The sequence below is a fragment of the Humulus lupulus genome, chromosome 1 (genome assembly GCF_963169125.1).
Source record: "Humulus lupulus chromosome 1, drHumLupu1.1, whole genome shotgun sequence".
Classification (NCBI taxonomy): domain Eukaryota; kingdom Viridiplantae; phylum Streptophyta; class Magnoliopsida; order Rosales; family Cannabaceae; genus Humulus; species Humulus lupulus.
In genome coordinates, this window is record NC_084793.1 from 250,272,580 (window position 1) to 250,284,025 (window position 11,446).

Consider the following 11,446-nt stretch of genomic DNA (forward strand, 5'->3'; position numbering starts at 1 on the left):
AAGTATCACTTTATTCGTGAGAAGGTCACTGAAGGTGTGATTGATGTCGAAAAATTCCCAAAAAAGATAACCCCATTGATGTTGGAACTAAGATATTACCATTGAAAAAGTTTAACTAATGCCTAAGCTTGCTCGGAATTGATCATGGATGATAGTTAATTGCTGAACTGGGATCCTTGGGAAGTTGTGTTTATCTCTGCAATCCATGTTTAATGAAGTCCAAGGTGGAAATTTGTCAGAATGGTTGATCTACATTAAACATCAACAAAGCTTACGTTTTTCTCCTAGTTTTGTCTACGATTCTGTCAGTTAAGTCTATATTTATTTCTGGTATTTTTAAGTTTGTTGACAGTTGTACAAACTCTATAAATAAGTTATGTTATCTTATTTGTTAGAGGGAATGAAAACAAATTTCATTTGTAAAGAATAGGACTTTTGTTGTAGGTGGAATGGGATTAAAGAACTTTTCTATTTCTTTATGGTAGAAAGAAATATTAATATTTGAAATTAATTAAGAAAGAGGGTGTTGAATTATGTACCAAATACCAAAGAAAAAAAAACCTTCTGATACATGAAAGAATATCTATATATTTAATTTAGTCCTAATTTTATTATCAATATAGAAACGTAAAGAAAATTGATTATTATCATTTTTTATTTAAGTAAAATATATAAATAAAATAAATACAAATAGACAAATCTTTATGGGTATTACTATAGCAATGATTGTGTATAATAACTACTTATATGTAATTCTCATATTTTTGGTACATAGATAAATTGCAACTCTATTTTTTAACATAATAGTGTATAATGTAGTTACAAGGGACCTCCCATAATTTTTTTAGAAACTTTCAGATAATTTAAAATATAGAAATAAGATTCAAATAGTCTATTCCACAAGCGTATAAATATCAAAATAAGTATGTGTGCAACAACTAGTTTAAATCTTGATTTCAATATCCTAAATTATCTGAATTTCCTAAAAAATTTGTGAGATATCTCTTATAACTACATTATACACCATCGTATAAAAAAATAGAGTTGCAACTTATTAATGAACCGAAAATACTAACAGTACTCATAGATAGTGATTAAAACAATCATTACTCAATAATTTTTTAATCTTTATTATTTAAAAAAAAATCATACAAAATAGATTAGATAAAGTAGAATGGAAAAAAATGTAGGGAGCAACCCCATCAACCTTAAGCTCAACTTTATATAAGTATATAGATAGATGTTTAATAATTAGAGTAGTTAGTTAAAATAAAATGACTAAAATAAAAAAATTAAAATATTTAATAAATATAAAATTATAAAAATATTAAGATTTAAATATTTTTATAATTATTTTATTTTTATACTAATTTATTTCAAATATTTTCATTTTAATTTATTAAATAAATAAATACAATAATTATATGTCCTTTCATAAGCTAAAATTTGTTGTTTAGTTTTATCAATTTTATATGTTAACTTTAATTTTCACTTAAATTTTTTAATAAGTTATTTTTTATCAGTTTACTAAATAATTTTTTCACTATTTTTTTTCAAGGGTAGGTAACAATTTGGTACCCTATGTTTTTTTGTAAAGTATCATTTTGGTACCATGTGTTTATAATAATGTTCACTTAGTATCTTGTATTTTGAAATCGTACATATTTGATACCCTAAACTCAAATTTAATTAATAATTTTTTTTCAATTTAACCAAACTTCTTTCAATTATGAGTTCCAAATTCAAATTTAATTACTTAATTACATATAACTTATGACAGTTTGGTCATATTGATAAATTTTTAATTATCAAATATGAGTCTAGGGTACCAAATATGTATGATTTTAAAATACATGGTACTATATGAGCATTACTGAAAAAAGAAGGTACCGAAACGATACTTTGCAAAAACACAGAGTTATCAAATGAGTAAATTTCATTTTTTCAAAGCACCTTTTAGCTATTCTAAAACTTTACCAGACTAACTTTAAATCCTTTTCAAAACTTAGATTTTGTTAAAATTGAATTTGTTATCCATATTTTTCACCTATGGTACGTGGCAGTGCCGAACAGGTGCATGGGCCCTCACAAGAGGTCCAGGCCCAACCTGGGCCCAATGAACAATGAATAAGGAAACCCTGACGGCCCAGACCATACCAAGCCCGATGACAAGCAAGTAGCGCAAGCATAGTGAGGGGGCCAGAACTAAGGTGCAGGCTAGTATCATCTCCCTGACCACTCTCAATCTACATCCTTCGGGATGTAAATTGTGATGGTGGACAATTCACTCCAGGAGACAGATCCCATCAAGTGGGATCTAGGAGAAGATGTCGTCAACAAGATATCCGCCTTGGTAAATAAACTTGGGTCCTGGTAAACGAACCAGGACTTAGGTAAACGATCTCGGATATTGGTAAATGAACCCAGACCATACGTCCGGATAGTACAAGCCTAGTCTTCCCTGATGCTGACGTGCCCCCGATAAATCTGGAGGTTGGTCTCCCTAACTAACCTGCATAATGGGGTACGCACGGAACGTACACTATTCCTAGGAAACAGTAATGCCACTACTCTGATAGATCTTGTCCCCAGCATCCCCTTAGTAGCCCACGCGGATCAGTTTGTGCTAACGTACAAAGGGCAGTTGTAAGGCTTGACCACGCCTAAGCCGGCCCAATGGGCCTAGATTAACAACATCTAATTATGTTACATTCTTTGTATTATGGCTCTGTTAGCACGCAAATTGCAGTTACATCCTTATTGGGCCCGGGTTAGTCCGACCCAAGCTACGTGACTGCCTATAAATAGACTCAGTTGTGCACTGTAGCGAGGATCCTAGAATTTCTCTCGTAAGGAAAATGCTGCTGAACTTGTAGAAAACCTCCATTGTCAAAAATCTCTAAAGCTTTATACTAGTTACTCATGGACTAAGACTCATTAACGCCCCAACCAATCAAAAATTGTGATTGTTCATCTCTTATCCTTTCTTTCCAGCTGTTATTTCATAATATATTTATAGTTTTCAACGACGGGAGGAACGAAAGAGTCCCCCTGGACGATGGAATGGCCAGGCAGTTCATGGAACAACTGGTCGCTCTCAAAAAGGTCACGGACTGCTTGGTCCGAAAACAAGAAGGCAAAGCATCTGATTTTGAAGACGAAGAAATGGAGTCATGCACCAAGCACATCATGGACGACGTGTTACCCAAAGGGTTCAAGATGCTGGACATACCCGCCTATACCGGGAACACTGGCCCCAGAGAATATTTGTCCCCCTACAGTCGCCTAATGATTGTAGCTCATGTCTGTGACAACAGCAAATGCATGTGTTTCTCAATCACTCTGGCTGAACCCGCATAAGAGTAGTGGAAAAGTCTCAAGACGAGATCGATCCAGTCTTGGTCCAGATTGTAGTAAGCTTTTCGTAAACAATTCGTGGCTGCCATAAAGCTGGACATGAAAGTAAGTGTGCTGGCCAACATCAAACGTGGCAACATGCACCCCAGTAGAAAGCTCAAACCTTTCACGGATACGGAGCACAATAACTGGCAAATCTCTATCCGACACATCCAACGACGTCTAAATCCGCTGGAACCCTTGGGATGCCATTCATAACCCCAACTGTCTATGGGCCCACTTCGTCGGGATATGCTTCAACTCCATTCACCCCTTTCTCCGAGTACGGAGTGGCACCAACCGGGTATAGTGCCGCTTCTGGCGGTGCCCAACCGCCCCAGGTCGAAGCAGCAGAGGCGAGCCTAAACAACTCCCAGGGAAAGATATCGAGCAAAATTCAGAACCAAAATGGAGCCCACGAAGAAGGGAAAGAAGGGACACAAGCTCCAATACACAGAGTATACAAACTTGGTAGACACCAAGGAAAACATCTACCTTGAAACGAGCAATGTAGTCCATTACCGGAAACCAAGCCCCTTGTTCAAAGGGGGAAAGAATTCGAGGGACACCAACAAAAGGTGTGTCTACCACAAGGACGTGGGTCACACGACCGAAGAATGTTGTTAGATGAAGGACGAGATCGAGAATTTGATCAAACTGGGACATCTCCACCAATGGGTCAGGATGCCAACGGGAGTTCCAAGACAACCTTTGGCCCCGGGTGCACAGGTATCATACCGAACTCCTTAGGGAGGGTACACTCCTGGATTGGGAGCACAGGCCCCTCAGGGGGGCCCAATAGTGCAATCACCTGGAAGCCCTATGGCTTTTGGGACCAGAATGCTATATCCTCCCGGAACCTCGCCTCCTTGAGTAGATGGCCACGTGGCCACCATATCAGGAGGCCTGCACCTAGGAGGACCATCCCGGAATGATCAAAAGAGATACCTTAGTGAGCTCGATCATGACCATGAGGTGAGCGTGTTAGTCCAGACTCCGGCCTAGTGCCCAAAGCTGATGAACCTGCCCATAACGTTCACGGAGGAAGATGCCCAGAACGTTCACTGCCCGCATCACAACCCCTTGGTCATTGACACCAAAATCGCCAACAAACGAGTTTCCTAAGTGTTGGTGGACGATGGGAGCTTCTTCAATGTCCTATTCAAATCTAGCCTTCACGACGATTAGGATAATAGTGGCAGACCTAGCCTCCTTCCCTACGCAGATCTATGACTTCAACGGGGATTCTTTTCTCCTGTTGGGCAAGATTCAACTCCATGTGATGCTAGGAAATGAGTTCAGGGCTCGTTCAAGTACTGCACCTTCGTGGTGGTGGATTTCCACGCTCTAGTCGACTTTGGCGCCATCACCTCCATCTGCCATCTATGCATGAAGTTCATGTGTGATAACGGCGGAGTGGGAACTGTACGGGGAGATTAGAAGAGCGCCCGGAAATGTTATCACGTCTCCACCCGGCCAATCTTCATGGTCTGCGAAGAGCCTCTCGAAAGGGAAAACGTTGATCCAATCCCGCCACCTCTGCCGGCATGGAGGGTGGTCTGAGAGGACGACGAATTGGATTTGCGAATAGAGGAGAATAAGGTGTTAGAGCCCATGGAGGAGGTTGAGGAGGTTTGCATCAGTGACACCAACCCGACAAAAGTGATCCAGGTAAGGAGAAACTTGAACTCGGACGTCAGGTCTGCCATAATTGCCCGGGTGAAAGAGAACCAAGACATCCTGGCTTGGTCTCACTCAGATATGATCAGGATCAACAGCAACGTCATATGCCACACCCTGAACATTGACGAAAATGCAACTCTCGTCCGGTAAAAGCGAAGGCCCCTGGGTACGGAAAGGGCAGAGGCCCTTAAGAAATCAAGAAGTTGTCCTCGATCAACTTCACCCAGGAGGCCATATATCTTGCTTGGCTGGCCAATCTAGTGTTGGTGCCAAAGCCAAACGAAACGTGGAGGACTTGCATCGACTTCACGGACCTTAACAAGGCATGCCCAAAGGATTGTTTCCATCTGCCCTGAATTGACTAGATGGTGGATGCTACATCTGGATATGAGTTGTTACACTTCATGGATGCTTATTCTGGCTACAACCAGATCTCGATGCATGTAGCAGACTAGGAACACACCAGCTTCCACACGGACAAAGGTGTATACTGCTACATTGCCATGCCATTCGAGCTCAAGAATGTCGGGGCAACCTATCAAAGACTGGTCAACAGAATGTTCCAGAATCAACTGGGGAAGAACATGGAGGTCTACATAGAAGACATGTTGGTCAAGTCTAAGACATCGGCCCAACATGCGGATGACCTGGCAGAAACATTTGCCATTATCTGGAAGTATGGGAAAAAACTTAATCCCAAGAAGTGCACTTTTGGCGTGGCTTCTGGGAAGTCTCTGGGCTTCAATGTAAGCTCAAGAGGGATAGAAGCCAACCCGGAAAGATCAGAGCATTGATCGATATGTCGTCGCCACGGAAACACAAAGATGTTCAAAGCTTGACGGAAAGAATAGCAATTTTGAGCCATTTTTTGTCGAAGCCCACGGACAAGTGCATCCCATTCTTCAACATACTTCACGGAAACCAGAGGTTCGAATGGACAGCTGAATATGAAGAGGCTTTCCAAAAGTTGAAGGAACATGTAGCCCAAGCGCCAATCTTGTCGAAACTAGTGGATGGGGAACCACTGTACCTATATTTCGCAGTGTCAGAACACGCCATCACCGCCGCATTAGTGCGAGAAGAGGGAAAGCTCCAATTCCTGGTGTAACGCCTTGGATAGCCAAGACCACTACACTGTGTATTTGTAAAGGTGTGAGACTTGCTAATCAAGTCGTTTAATCAAAACATGTCATTAGTTAAAGTGTTCTAGGGCTAAAAGACATTTTGGCCTCAAAAGATATATTTTATAAGTTATAAACAATTTACAGAAGGGATCCCCAGAAGTACAAAGTTTGAAAGCCAGTTTACAAAATTCAACGGTTAAAGGTAAGCATTAGCCATACTAAGGCATAATACAAGGTTCTGGTCCTCTCGTCCCTGTAATTTCCTCAACTGTGGCGGCTGAGCGGCCTGACATGTACATTCACCCTGCAGAGCTCTCCAGTCAGGGTTGATCAATCTTGCCCTTGCCTTTACCTGCACCACGCAACACCCGTGAGCCAAGGCCCAGCAAGAAAACAACATACACAGCATATACAATATTGTCAAACAAGTATTCTAGTAAGCATGTTCAGATGTTCAATCCATAGCATATAAGCATACCTCAAGGTACAAATAGCCCCATCTATACTTAGATTATACAACAAACTCATTAATCACATTCATAGCCAAATATAATAATCAATTAACTCAAATACTAGGGCCGACACCTTAGGTCGCACCCTCTATTTAACCCACTGACTCCGGCCCGCTTAAACCAAGCTCAGTGCATAATAAGCTGTCCTCGGATACCAGTGTCCGAGCCGTGCCAATTGCACAAGTTAACCGTGGCACACTTAGGTCGTAGGTTTAAAATTTACATGGCATAATACCATTCTTTCAATCATATATATCAAGGAGCCCTTAGTTCCGTTCAAATATTCAACCGGGTGTAGTTTTCTTACCTTTAGCTTCTAGATGACTTAGTTACGGGCGATACTCCTTGAGCGCGATCCGATCCCCGAGCCCTAGCTTAGCACCTAGTCACAACCACGATGAAGGATACCATTAACAATCTTAAATGAGCTTCTAGGAAAAGTTCTAGTCCCCGGAACATTGAACTTCACCAAATATGGTAAACGATTTAATCCCGAGCACCCTAGGTTAAATTCCCAAGCCTAAAATCTCAAAATCCCAAAATCCCTTGAGGGCCCCGGCATAGGCCATCCATGCCGCGGCATGGCCCCAAACAGAGCCCACTTAATGCACAAAAACAGGTAAGGGTCGCGGCATTGCTTGGACCATGCCGCGGCCCGCCCTCCTTCCTCAGCATATCAGCTTCGAAGGTCCGTGGCTCACCAAGAACTATGTCGCGACCCGACCCTTTGAACCCAAAAAAAACCCACCATTTTCAACCTCTAAACCTCACCTTAAGCCATTCCAAAGCTCCCAACTCAAAACCAATCAATAACAACATCATTAGAATGATTTAAACAACACAATTCCACCAAAAATCCAGCCTAGCACTCACCAAAATCCCAATTCCACTTTCTGAAATTCCAAACCTAAAAACTCAAAACCAGCCATGGAAATACTAAAATTCAACCATCCAACCTTGGATTAAAGCTTACCTCAGCTGCAGGATCACTTCTCCAAGAGTCCCCTGACCTATCTTCAAAGTTTCAAGCCTCAATTTCCACCTTAAATGCCAAAACCATAGATATTTAAAACTCAGCCATTTCTCTAAATTCCTAACCTCAGAAACGAAAATTCAAAGCTTACCTTGGCTCTATCTCAGACCTTGATCAGTTCCTGAGCTAATCCTCCAGATTATTCCCTTCAATTCTCAAAGATTCAACTTAATTCCAGCAGTTCCTCCTCAAATTTCAGTGTTTTCCTTCCTTAGGAGAGAGGTGAGAGAGAAGAATGAGGAAGAGTCGGTCTAATTTCTGCGTAGTGTTTTCTAAGTCTTCCAAGTATATCCTTAGGTTATTAGACTAATCCCAAAGCTCCGGGTGCCGGAAACGTCCCCGAGGGCAAAATGGTAAAATCCCCCAATAATCCCACCTAGACATCCTAACCTTAAATATATCTCCAATTATTTATTTTCATAACCCGATAGTCTAAATCACTACCCGACACCTATGTTACCCTTGTCTTGTCCAAAGTCCATTATAATGCCCCGTTGTGACTTTTCCCACTATCTAGCCCTAGGATCGCCTCGAGTCGCCGGCTGCTGATTTATCCACATAATAATGTGGTTCTCACACATATCTCATACATATATATCATATCATCATATAATATCATCAATTATCATATAATATCATTTAAGCACTATTAATCACATAATATCACATTCAAATAAATATTATTCACTTTAATCCCATTTATACCCTCCCGGCACACTAATCAAGGCTCCTAAGCCTTATTAGCGATTTTGGGTCGTTACAACTATCCCCTCCTACTGAGAATTTCGTCCTTGAAATTTACCTGAATAGCTCGGGATACTGATCCAGCATCACTGTCTCTAACTCCCAGGTCGCGACCTTGCTATTCCTCCACAACACCTTCACTAACGGAATTGTCTTATTCCGTAAGACTTTGTCCTTCCGATCCAAAATCTGAACTGGTCGCTCCTCATAGGACAAGTCTGTCTGTAACTCTAAGTCCTCGTACTTCAGTACATGTGTCGTATCGGAAACATACTTCCGCAACATGGAGACATGGAACACATTATGAACTCCTGATAGCGACGGTGGCAAGGCCAGTCTATAAGCCACCTGTCCAATCCTCTCTAGGATCTCAAAAGGTCCAACAAACTGAGGGCTCAGCTTGCCCTTCACTCCAAACCTACGCACTCTCAGTGGTGAAACTCGCAGAAACACGTGGTCCCCAACCTAGAACTCCACGTTCCTACGCTTAGGATCAGCGTAGCTTTTCTATCTACTCTGTGAAGCAAGCATTCTAGCTCGAATCTTATCGATAGCCTCATTAGTCTCCTGAACCATATCTGGCCCCAAATACCTTCTCTCACCCATCTCATCCCAGTGAATAGGCGATCTACACTTTCTTCCATATAACATCTCATAAGGAGCTACTCCAATCGTGGACTGATAATTGTTGTTATATGAAAATTCGATCAATGGAAGATACTTACTCCATGACCCCTCGAAGTCAATCACAGATACCCTAAGCATGTCCTCCAATACCTGAATCGTCCTCTCAGACTGTCCATCAGTCTGAGGATGAAAAGCTGTGCTAAACTTCAGCTGAGTCCCCATAGCTCTCTGCAGAGCTCCCCAAAACTTGGAGGTAAAGATAGGGTCTCGATCAGATACAGTAGACTTTGGAACCCCATGGAGACGAACTATCTCCCTCACATATAGCTCTGCATACTATTCCACTTTATAGGTTGACCTCACTGGTAGAAAATGAGCTGACTTGGTGTATCTGTCCACTATCACCCACACCGAGTCATGAAGTCCAACTGTCATGGGTAATCCTCCCACGAAAACCATCGTAATGTCCTCCCACTTCCACTCTGGGATACCCAAAGGCTGAAGCAATCCCGCTGGTCGCTGATGCTCAGCCTTAACCTGCTGACATGTCAAACATCTAGCCACATACTCTACCACGTCCCTCTTCATCCCGGGCCACCAATATAATGTCCGTAGATCCTGGTACACCTTCGTGGTACCCGGATGAAGCGAGTACGGTGTAGTGTGAGACTCATCCATTATTTCTCGTCTGATCCCCTCATCTGCCGGTACACAAATCTGTCCCTGATAACAAAGCAAACCTGTCTCAGAAACAGAATAATCCTTAGTTGTCCCCGCCAAGACATGTTGTCTAACCTCTTGCAACTGCGCATCCACTAATTGTCCCTCCTTGACCCGCTCTAACAGGGTCGACTGCAAGGTGATATTGGCTAACTAGCCTACCACCAGTTCTATCTTTGCCCTGACCATCTCATCGGCTAACTCCCTCGAGATTTGAGTGGAACTATACAACTGTCCTGGGCCCCTCCTACTCAACGCATCTGCCACCACATTGGCCTTCCCAGGGTGATAAAGAATATCACAATCATAATCCTTAACCAGCTCCAACCAATGCCTCTGCCTCATATTCAGATCCTTCTGAGTAAAGAAATACTTCAAACTTTTATGATCAGTGTATATCTCGCACTTCTCCCCATACAAATAATGACGCCACACCTTCAGTGCGAATACCACCGCTGCTAATTCCAAATCATGAGTCGGATACCGCTGTTCATACTCCTTTAGCTGCCGAGATGCATAGGCTATGACTTTCTCATTCTGCATCAGCACGCAGCCTAAACCCATCCTCGATGCATCACAATAGACCACAAACTTTCCTTCCTCCGAAGGAAGACTCAACACAGGCGCAGAAATAAGTCGTCGCTTCAACTCTTGAAAACTGTTCTCACACTTCTCTGACCAAACAAACTTCTGGTTCTTTCTTGTCAACTCTGTCATCGATGAAGAAATCTTTGAGAAGCCCTCTACGAACCGTCTGTAGTAACCAGCCAATCCAAGGAAACTTCGAACCTCTGAGGCATTCCTTGGCCTCGGCCAATCCCTTACTGCTTCTATCTTGGATGGATCTACCTTAATCCCTTCTGCCCCAACTATATGCCCAAGAAAGGTCACCTCTAGCAGCCAAAACTCACACTTCTTAAATTTGGCGTACAACTAATGCTCCCTCAACCTCTGTAGAACCTGTCGGAGATGCTGCTCATGCTCTGCCTCTAAACTGGAATAAACCAAGATGTCGTCGATGAAGACAATGACGAACTGATCTAAGAAGTCCTTGAACACCTTGCTCATCAAATCCATAAAAGCTGATGGGGCATTGGTCAGACCAAAAGACATGACCAAGAACTCATAATGCCCATATCGTATCCGAAAGGCCGTCTTCGGTATGTCCTCATCTTTGATCCTCAGCTGGTGATAACCAGATCGAAGATCAATCTTTGAGAATACTGTCTTTCCCTACAGCTGATCGAACAAGTCATCAATCCTTGGTAGAGGATACTTATTCTTGATAGTTAACTTGTTCAATTCTCTATAATCTATACACATCCTCAAGGTTCCATCCTTCTTCTTCACAAACAACACTGGAGCGCCCCATGGAGAATAACTAGGCCTGATGAATCCCAAATCCAGAAGTTCCTGCAACTGTATCTTTAACTCTTTCAGTTCTGCTGGTGCCATTCTGTACGGTGTCCTGGATACCGGTTCTGTCCCTGGCGCTAACTCAATCTCAAACTAAATCTCCCTGCGAGGCGGCAACCCTGGTAAATCCTCAAGAAATACGTCTAGGAATTCACACACCAATCTGGTCTCTCCCGGCCCTGCCGGCATGA